The 11133-nt window shown below is 42.6% G+C and overlaps 1 long non-coding RNA gene across 8 annotated transcripts; it reads right to left on the reverse strand.

The window, feature by feature from the left end:
* Nucleotides 1-2385: 2385 nt before the first annotated feature.
* On the reverse strand, nt 2386-5838 carry LOC130189577 (uncharacterized). Of its 8 annotated transcripts, none has more exons than XR_008830826.1 (8): nt 5679-5838; nt 5134-5179; nt 4447-4561; nt 4027-4223; nt 3786-3877; nt 3461-3535; nt 3077-3214; nt 2386-2506 (listed from the first exon to the last, which is right to left on the reverse strand). It is a non-coding gene; the product is annotated as an uncharacterized LOC130189577 (long non-coding RNA). The 8 variants fall into 8 exon arrangements; XR_008830828.1 differs by having other exon boundaries at nt 5134-5202; XR_008830822.1 differs by having other exon boundaries at nt 4447-5179.
* Nucleotides 5839-11133: the final 5295 nt, after the last annotated feature.

Genomic DNA, 11133 nt, shown 5'->3' on the forward strand with positions numbered 1-11133 from the left:
AACAGACGTAATTTCAAATCCGAGGCGCGGACAGTTCTCATTGGCCAGTTCTCTGAGTGGCAGGCAGATTATCCAATCATGTTCAAAGCAACGTGGGGAGACAGCCAATAGCAATGGTTTTAGCGTGGTAACATAACAAATATAGAAAAAGATGACTTGTTTTGAAAGAAACTAAAGAAATGTCTGTATTTAGTTGTATTTATAGGCTGGTATATTCAATTAACTCTTTCCATTGCAGTGTATGAATACAAATGAAATACTATATGGTAAAGTTGTAATAATACCTATGGGTTAACACAAACACACATAGACACATGGTAGGCTATATATATATATATTTCCACACTTAGTATGTTTTTAAGGCCGGCTGAGAGGGGCGACGGTTGGTCATTCAATTCCTTTGTAGTATACTTACTAGTCTACAGTCAACAGAACTCCAACACATTGATCCATATGAAGCGTTTCCTCTACATTGAGTCTACTCAGAAGTGGTAGATTATTATTTGTATTATTACTATTATTTCCCCGGTTAGCCTCAACACAAGAACACACAAGTAGAGGCCCAGTGTTTAGTGGTTCTTTAATTAAAGAAAATGAAGCACCCAAATATTTTTACAAAGTTTTAGTGCCATTCCCTGCACAATAACCCAAATGAGGACTGATGACGGCAATTGAGATGGAACAATCAACAATAATCACTGCATATATTGCTTATCGCTGGATTGATATCATGGTGACATTCTATTTACATTCAGATGGCCCATAGTATGACCCTCTTGCATTTTAACAAATCCTGACCTTTCCTTTAGAACCACCAAAATGCCAACTGTGCAAACATGACAATGTCATTTCCCGAACTGTGTTGCAGTGTTATGCGGCAGGTTGGTTTAGAGTTCAGCCTTTGCCCACAGCAACACTCATTTGCCAACATGGCCATTATCCCATACAGGTTGCAACATGTTTTCAAACTTTTAACCGCATGTAGCAAGTCAATCCATTGCAAGCCATTTCCCCTCTTCTTGTCTTTATTCTTCTGCATAGCTCAAATCCAGCAGATCCAAGGTGTTGGCCAAAGTAGTTCGCCATTAGCCATCCTTTATATGGGACAATGTACATTTTAATTGTTCAACTGCTCACTGTAGACAGTGAATGTCTTTAAAGTATGTTAGTTGTCTATGGAAGCAAGGTAGATTCAACAGTAATTGTGCAGTTTGATAATGCACTACAGCATCATCTCCAGGCTAAATTGGCTGAGTATAACTTCGGGATCTCTGCCAATTTGCGTCAAAACGATGAAAAGGCTGATTTAACCCCGTAAATACCATACATTTTTGGAGGCACATTCAAGACTACTTGAGCTCTGCGTCCAGGCTGAAAAGGTTGAATTAAAGGCAGCCAACAACGCTGTTTCTCGGATAAAGAAACTGCTGTCCTCAATTCCCCCGGCTAAATGCACAGTCTTTGGCTGAATTACGCATGCCCAAGACAGCATGCACTGCAGCAGCACAAGGCCTACTTTCTTAGGGCTAAACTCCCCCTCTTTCACCGTTGTGTGGATGCCCAAGACGGCATGCACTATAGCAGCACTGGGCCTCAATCACATGGGCAAAGGTTACTGTCTTTTGCCGGCTAAAGGACGCCCAAAGTAGCAAGCAACTATGGCAGAATCGGGCCTCCGTCGTTAGGGCAAACCCAGTTAATTTAACCGGCCTGGAAGTGTCCATGTGGGCATAAATCTCTATAATACAGGCCAAACTCACCCTCTATTTTTTACTTGCACAACTTGGAATGTGGAAATCAAATGTTTTCAATATTTTGAACAGTAAAGGCCTATTCCAGTTCAATGTAACACAATTAATATCACAGATAGCAAACTGACTCCCTCGGATGCGTCATAGGCTCCGGATCAGTGGCTAGATGTACAGCCGTATGCACCCATATTCATTCCATTTGGATCCTTCCATAAAGCAGCTCATTTGGCCCGGATCAATTACTTTACATACCGACATATATTTAATATGCATCAATGGGGAAAAAAGAAATGCAATCGGAAATAATATCAAAAACAGTTTATTAAAAGGACATCAAATTATTTCTTGTACATGTATGAATCATAATTAGTTCGAGACAATATATACACACATACATATAGAGTAAAAACTATAGCTCACATTAGAACACAAGAGCTACAACTAATACAACCATAAATACCGACCACCTAACCCAAATACCACAATTCTCCCAGAGAATAGGTCGCAGTGGCCTCAAGTGAATGGTGGAACTTCCAACTGAGAACTGGTGTGTGTGTATATATATATAAAAATATAAATATATATTATATATAATATCTAAATATATATTTTAATTCTGTTCAGTGTGGGGATGTCGACAGTAGCACGCCTCCTGGAGCTACCCCGGTTTGCTGCCAGGTTGAACCACCTAATGGCATGCTTTAGAATCTGTTCATCAGTGGATGCATGTGTGGCATGATTCTTTCTGACGGCATCTGTAATCACACAAGCAGATACAAAATCTCATGAATCCTCAGTGCAACATAGAGCAGAAATGCAGTCTAAAATCTAGTAGCTGTCTGGCACTTAAGGTGTGCTATGCTATATTTAGAGCCAATATATCATATAACTATTATGTAAAGATATAGTCGAGTAACATTTACCCAAGTAGAGAATAAAGTTGCAATTCAAACATTTTATTTAGCACCGTTAAAAAAAGATCTGGGAAAGATGGTTATTCGTAAGTTTGAACACTACTCAAGACCTCGGTGAATCCAAATAGTTTTCATTAAATATGAGTTACTTACGCAGGAGCAAAGTCTTAGATGTCATTTGACTGAATAATTTTTTTCCATTCATTCGGGGATGTTCCACGTTTGGCATCATGTCGTCCGATCGTTGCCAGGGAGGAAATCGAAAATGGATCGAAAAAGTACGATTAATATTTGATACTTTACAGAATGTTTGAAAAAACATTTCCATCAAACATGGTATTGTCTAGTGTTAATTATATACAATAGATTTTAATCAGCTTTGCGTGAGATTCTTAAAACAAAAAAACTCACCACTCATTAGAATGTTGACGGGATCTTTGAGCCGTTGCTCAAAAAGGTCCACTTCCTCCATTGTGGTACACGGAAACGGAACCGGGTCTCTCACCTCTGTAATTGTCTCCAGCATGCCTAGGATTTGAACTGGAACAGCTATATAAAAAAACCATTCGAAAAACAGTTAAAAAATGTAACGATTAAGAGATTTTACATAAAATATGGAAATATCAAGTTTTATACAATTTCATTAATGCAATCATAATAATCATATTCACTTGGATTCAATGTGACAGTGTGTATTGCATGTCTTGTATCCAATTAACAATTGTTAACATTTAAAAAAATTAAATGATTAAAAGGTTCAATTTGAATCCCATAGCCGTTTGAGGTGTTGCTCACCACAGCAGGCAATGGTGTCTGAACCACACCACGCCCCTCGCCAGGTGGGCGTGTCCCCCTGGCGTGTTCGCTGTCCTGCTGGTGATGGAGTACATGGAATAGTTAGGAGGAGGCAATGATTGGAGGGACAACTGTCCCGCTAGTGGTTGGACCCGTTTTGTGGGGGGAATTTTCATTTTCACTGTCTCCATCCGAGTCTCCATAGAAATGGCTAGAAAGAGATAGAAAAAAACTAATTGGTCATACTATAAAAATGAATGACAGACGCTTTATTTTATTAAGGTAAAAGTGTTCTAAAGAATAAAATGTATACATATTTACTCACACCGGCATTGGCTTCCTCTTTTTAGGAATTGCCTCCTCTTCTGACTGGAGATCTGATGTGTCGCAAGACATATATTTCCACCAAGTAATTATCTAAAAATTAAGTCACATAAACACAATGAAAAAGTACAGAATTATAAACAGAACAATGTGATTAAAATGTTGTTTCCCCCAACATATATAACAAAGTGATTTTTTATATCCGTTTAAAACGGCCAATTAATACAATATTAATATAATACCGCATGATCCAATTACTCTGACGTCACGTGTCTGCCAGTCTGGTCCAGGTTGTTCGGCGCTTCTGACAGCCTTGTCCACCCTTTCGTCCCTCGGATAATTCGGCCAAAACGGTAGCAGTAGTGCCACAAAGCTGGTATAGCTTTGTGGCACTACTGCTACCGTTTTGTTAGTCAACAATTCTATGAAGTGGAACATCCTGAATTACAGAGGAAAGAAACAAACAGTGTCACTTGTCACAGAAATATAACCTTCTGTTCCAAGAACTTTGAAAAAAATAATATTTTGCAACTATTAAAGTTCTTTATAACCAGGAGTATGAAAATTTGTGTTTGAAAACACGAGGTATACCGTAAAAAAAAGAGATTAAACGGCAATAATAGGCGTGTTATACACATTGAAGAGAAGAAACTTTACTTAACAGTCAAAGTTGTATTCAGTTTCCCATCAATCACAGTGATGTAGTCAAAACATCTTGACGGACCCTCCGTCTAATGGTGGAGCTGGAGACAGGCCCATTCTTTCTGTTCATTTTATCTAAAACAAACCAAAATACAAACAATGTTTGAAATGCATCTTTTCTTTCAGGAAATATACAATATCTATTTGTTCTCAATTGTATTAATTTGTAGTGCTTATATAGCATGTCAAGTCATTTTTATAAAAACACTGTTACGGATGCGTGGTGTGGAGGACCCAAACGCAGCAGGAGTTTCACGAAAAACTGAGTTTATTCTCAGTACAGGAACACGGACAACACCACACGGGAACGAAAAAAGACGATCTGACACCAGACAAACAGAAGGACACAGATTAAATACACAGGGGAACGAGACACAGGTGGAAACAATCAGGGCGTGGCTGGAAACAATCAGGAAAGAAACAGACAAGCACAGGGAGGGAAGAGCAGGGAAACAGGAAACGAGACAGGGACTTCAACATAAAACAGGAAACACACAGATCCTAACAAACACTACGCTATTAAGATAGTATTTTAATGAATTAATACAAATCTGGTCATTATAAAGTTAAACAGGTTATACGGTTCCCTCTCAAATGTGTCTTTAAGTTGCTGTGAAAACATTTCCTTCCAAAGAATGTGTGCTTACCTGAATTGTAGAGATGGCGATCAACAGTGTTGTCACTTCTGTACAACTGTGAGGATGACATTGCAAATTCTAAGTTACGTGTTGAGAACTCAATACATGCAGAATTAAATTAAAACAGGTCTGTGCTGGCGCTCGCTATTAGCTCGCGAGCTAGCGCTATTAGCTCGCGAGCTAGCGCTCGTTATTAGCTCGCGGGCTAGCGGTTAGCTCGCTCAGCTTCCATCGCGCACCCTTGGGTTGGAGCTTAAGTAACCTAACCACTGACAATTCAGCGCTAGCTGCAGAAGATAGCTCCATGAGAACCACACATGGTAGTTAGCTGGACCAGCCCTGGCAGAGGGGACACGTGCAGTAGCAACATCAGCTTATACACCATCACCAACTGTGTGTGATTAAATACGATTTTTTCTTTTAAAACCGGGATGTTACGGTAATAACTTATTTACGTTGAAGTCTAACAATACCTCAAACTTCACAAAGCAATGTTAGCGGCAGCCAAAAGAAGAGGGAACTCTTAAGAAAACGAGCCATAATTCAACACTTACCTAACTCGTACTTCTGGCGCAAAGAGCTGCAGTTTTGAAAATACCAGTTTGAAAAGTCGAAGGGCAACAACGTGGAGCATCCACCGCAGTCACAACGCTGTCTGATGGTGCGCGAATCCGGTGGCATGACCAAACCGAGTGCGACAGGAGGGCGGATAGGATCAACTGCTATCTGGGATGCTTCGCACTCCGCTCGTGGTGGTCATTGCCATTGTGACGGTCTTATTTCTAGTTGACACTAAATCCTATATGACAAGTTTCTGCTGCACTGCTCTCTTGAGGTTGAAACTTTCAAGCATGTTACATGCATTTAGCTGGCGCTTTTATCCAAAAGCGACTTACAGTTAGAAGTTAGATGTCTCGCTCCGGGACACCGACACTGGACAAATACTCACGGTCGCCCTATAATGCTCCTATAAAGAACAAGTATCAAAACCTATTATTTCTTCTACTTTGTACTCTTCAAAAAATGCAATATGTTTAATGTAATGACAAAAGTTAGCTACATTTAGATTCAGATTTACAGAGTTTGAATGTAAAAGTACACATTAATATAAATATAATATGATCTACCTTAAAATTACAAAGAAAATCGTTAAATTGTTAGTATGGACATAAACCTTCATATAAGGAGCTCCACATTTAATTACAGGTAATAATTGTTGTTTTACATGAATTTGTATGTCATTTAAGAAAACGGTAAAAAGACTGTATTAATAATACAGTCATTTTTCTTTACAAAAATGGGAAAAAAATGTTATTTTGTATTATGAGCATAAAACTTAAATTAACAGTTGGGTTGTTAATTTAAAGATAATGTCTGTAATTTCACAGAGTTTTGTATGTAATTTAAAAAGAAAGAAAAATACTGTAAATATTTAGAGTTATTTACCGTAAAATTAGGATCTTTTTTTACAGTGTGGTGATGTGGTGATGTGATGATGTGGTGATGTGATGATGTGGTGATGTGATGATGTGATGATGTGATGTGGTGATGTGGTGATGTGGTGATGTGGTGATGTGGTGATGTGGTGATGTGATGATGTGGTGATGTGATGATGTGGTGATGTGGTGATGTGATGTGGTGATGTGGTGATGTGGTGATGTGGTGATGTGGTGATGTGGTGATGTGATGATGTGGTGATGTGGTGATGTGATGATGTGGTGATGTGATGTGGTGATGTGGTGATGTGATGATGTGGTGATGTGGTGATGTGATGATGTGGTGATGTGGTGATGTGATGATGTGATGATGTGGTGATGTGGTGATGTGATGATGTGGTGATGTGGTGATGTGATGATGTGATGTGATGATGTGGTGATGTGATGATGTGATGATGTGGTGATGTGATGATGTGATGATGTGATGATGTGGGGTGGGTGGTCTTATTTACCTGTATCTGAGGGGTTTTCGGCTCCCTGCAGGCCGACACTTTACATTGTGTGTCCCAACACACACTCACACAAACACACACACACACACACACACTCCTGCTGATCTGTCAACACTCATCCTGAGGACCACAGAGTCCACATCTAGTGAGTGTTTGTGGCAGCAGAAATAGAGTCAAAATAAAGTACAGTGTGTGTGTGTGTGTGTGTGTGTGTGTGTGTGTGTGTGTGTGTGTTCATGGCTTCACTGATGTGTTTTAATGGAGCTCTCGGCTCAGGGAAAAAGAAAAGAAACATTCACTGTTGTTTTTAGGTCTTTTTCTGGGATTCGATATATAAATATATATTTATATAAAACAAAGTTATCATTATACATTCCGACCAATCGAGAGGCTCCTGGTCTCAGAGGGTTCTGGTCTCAGAGGGTCCTGGTCTCAGAGGCTCCTGGTCTCAGAGGGTCCTCGCTTCTCTAGAAAGCCTATGGGGGGGGGCTTTTCCTGCCACGTTTGCTCATTTGTGTGAACGAAGAGGGGGGGGGGGGGGGTCAGCGTCCAGATTGCGGTGCATCTGCTGTTTTTTCGGCGGCGTGGCGAAGGGCGCCGGGCTGCCACGCAGGTGCTGCCCCCCCCCCCCGCCCCTCCAGAAGGCCACATTCTTCTATAGCCATGTGCTGCCTGAGCAAACGGCGCTCCTGAGCCGGGGGCCCCGTCCCGCCGCCGACTGGCCACTGCCCCGGCAACATGCATTGTTGCTCTATGCAAATCCCGCTCACACTGGGACAGAGGGGTGGGGGGGGGGGGCATCCTGAGCTTCGGGAGCCGAGGATATAGAGGACGGAGGGCCCGGGGGCCAATAAATGAAAGTTTGCCTTAAATCCCTTTTGGGGATAATAGAGGCAGAGGTTGGGGCCGAACCTCGGAGCCGAGATAAACAGAGGGATTACTTCTCGGTTTTGCATCGCTCGCTCTCCTCTGGGTGGCCCTTAACCGAAAAGAGGGGGAGAAGAAGAAGAAGGAGGGGGGGGGGAGGGGGGGCGAGAGGAGAAGAAGAAGAAGGGGGGGGGGGGGCGAGAGGAGAAGAAGAAGAAGAAAACGTTTAACGTGCGGACATTCACACAGCACATCGGGGGGACAGAATTGAGCCTAATTCCATCAAAGACGGGGAGAAATTAGCAATTAATTTATTCCCACCCCCCCCCCCCCCCCCACCCCGGCTCCTTTTTCTATTTTCAGCCCGATTGTTTGGTTGGTTCGGCAACATCTGGTCCCGAGCGGGTCCCGGGCCCCCGATGAATGACGCTCCCCTCCATTAAAGCAGAATGGAAAGAGAAAATCTTCACCCTCTTTTTTTTCATTCATTCATTTCTCGTCCAGTGGGAGATTAAGTTTTGGGTCCGGTGTGGAAAGTAATCATTAAAAATGTTGCTCTTTTTTTTGTTTTGTTGCAGGCCATGCATAACCACCGCGGGGCGACGCGCCTTTATTTGCAATTGTAATTTAACGGAATAATTAAAGAAGTTAAATGATTCTGTAAATGTAGAACAACTTGAGTCTTTGTGCTCAGGGGTGCATGAACCTGCCGCCGGTGGCTGGTCGCTCCGATAAACCTCCGCTAGCTAATGAAAGAATGCCGCGCCGCCGCCGCTAAGGGCGAATTGTGAAGTGGTTTTTTTGGGGGGGGGGGGGGGGATTCGCTCGCTCGCTCTCCTCCGACGCCCGACCTGAATCTGGGCCGCCGCCGCCGATCTGGACCCAATAAAATGAAGTTATAAAAAACACAACAACATGGGAGTGAAACTGATTCACCGCAACAACAACAACAACAACAACACAGAATATCACTCGACGCCTTGAATTCAAAATAGCGATGTGCTTCAGGTCCTCGTGTTGCGGCGTTCTCCCCCGTGGGGACGCGTGTCGAGTCTCTGGAGTTCCTCCCGACTCACACGGTGTGAAATAAGAAAACCCAGCCGGCTTTTTATTAATTTAGAAAATGACCGAAAGCGACGCGGCGCGCAGCGACTAGAACCGAAGAACGGCGCCCCGCGGAGCGAAGCCGGGAACTCAGACGTCCGCTTCAAGGAGAGCGGATCGTTCCATTAATCACATTTTTATTCATTTTTACATTAAAAACTTGTATAAAAAATGTCAGAAGCTCAACGATGTTCGGTGTAAAACACGAAGGAGCAAAATGAGATGGAGTCAGCAATTAATTTACTGTATTGGCTTCAATAAATCGATTATTAAATAGTATTGTTCACCATTTTGAGCACCTGTTTAAAATGTGGTGCTATTTGTGTCGAACAATGACGAGATTAATTAATAATAATGTGTTTTAACTCGGTCACGTTAGCATAACTTCTCTTTCCATTTTCTCTCGTTTAAAACTAAAACCTGCACACCACCTCAACAGTGGAGAAGAGCAATTGGTGTGAATTATTTATTTTTGGGGAGTGTGTGTGTGTGTGTGTGTGTGTTGATAAATGTTCAACAGTGGTACATTTAGCTCGTGTCATCAAACTTCCAGAGAAAATCCTCCGACTCATCTTCAAAATCTTCCTGGGCCCCAAAAAAAACCTCCGAGTCGCTGCTTTGTCTCACGGTAATCGGTGAGCGATGGCTTCGTATCAACCACGTCAACCTGCCTCTGAGCTGCGGCTTATACACACACACACACACACACACACACACACACACACACACACACACACACACACAGCCCCGGTGGAAATGAGCTGTTGACATTATTTAGGGTCATTGTGCTCGATAGTGAGGCCAACTGCTGGGATTTAGCAGATAAAGCCGTCCACCTAAACATCCATTTCACATTTCACTGCATCGGTTCCTCAAAGCTTTGAGAGGTTCGGTCACTTTGTTTTGTTTTGTAATAAATACAGAACGGAGAGGAGGGAAAAGAACGGAGCACTGCAGGTTTCACAACATGTAGAGGGCGAGTGGACGGAGGCGGGGACAGCAGCTCCTGTGGAGGTGACCTTCACGGCCCTGGTGGTTCTGGGCAGGTCCACGGTGTCACTGGGGGGAACCAGGTCCACTGGGGGGAACCAGGTCCACTGTGGGGAACCAGGTCTACTGTGTCACTGTTGGGAACCAGGTCTACTGTGTCACTGTGGGGAACCAGGTCTACTGTGGGGAACCAGGTCCACTGTGGGGAACCAGGTCCACTGTGGGGAACCAGGTCCACGGTGTCACTGTGGGGAACCAGGTCTACTGTGGGGAACCAGGTCCACTGTGGGGAACCAGGTCTACGGTGGGGAACCAGGTCCACTGTGGGGAACCAGGTCCATGGTTCCACTGTGGATAATATCAAGTATTTGGCATTTTCATGTCGTTTATTTATTACGTCCCGATGTGTAAAAGGCCTAAAAACTAAAGCTTTTATTTTGAAGGCCAGCACTCTGCGTTGAACTGTATACAAAATTTAGCCAGATTATAGTTGTTCAACTAAAGAAATACAAACACAAAGCATGTTAAATAAAATGCAGAAACTCAGCACTTAAGAGAATTAGTTTCCTCTTATTTTGGGGGGGTCTGGAGGAAAGAAGCCTTTTGCTACCTGGGTTAGCTACCTAGTTAGGTTAGCTACCCGGTTAGCTTAGCTGACGTTGTTATAAAACAACATTTACTTTCTCATAAGTTTGGACAATTCTTCAGTTTAATATTATTAGTATTTTTTAAATCATTTTAACTTTATTAGATACAGATGTTGTTATCAGGAATAATTTTGTTCGTGAAAACCTGATTTCTTGACGCACGTAAACGACGGGCACACGAAATAGTCCAAACCCGTCTGATCGCGTCAAAACTCAAACATGAACGTAAATATCCGCATTAGTTGTCGTTGTTGTTGTCAAGTGTCCCAATATTGCTAAATATACTTTTATGTTGAACTCGTCCAGCTGCCGTCGAACTACTGTCGATATCGTCTTTTCCCATGATCCTCCTGGCAACGTCCCGCGGAGGAAAGCAGCCCGTCGTGACAACAACAAAAAATCTTGAAAGAACACAAAGGGCACAAAGAGGCGGAGGCAGCGACGGCGGCGGTG

This window comes from Pseudoliparis swirei, chromosome 24, assembly GCF_029220125.1.
Source record: "Pseudoliparis swirei isolate HS2019 ecotype Mariana Trench chromosome 24, NWPU_hadal_v1, whole genome shotgun sequence".
Taxonomy (NCBI): domain Eukaryota; kingdom Metazoa; phylum Chordata; class Actinopteri; order Perciformes; family Liparidae; genus Pseudoliparis; species Pseudoliparis swirei.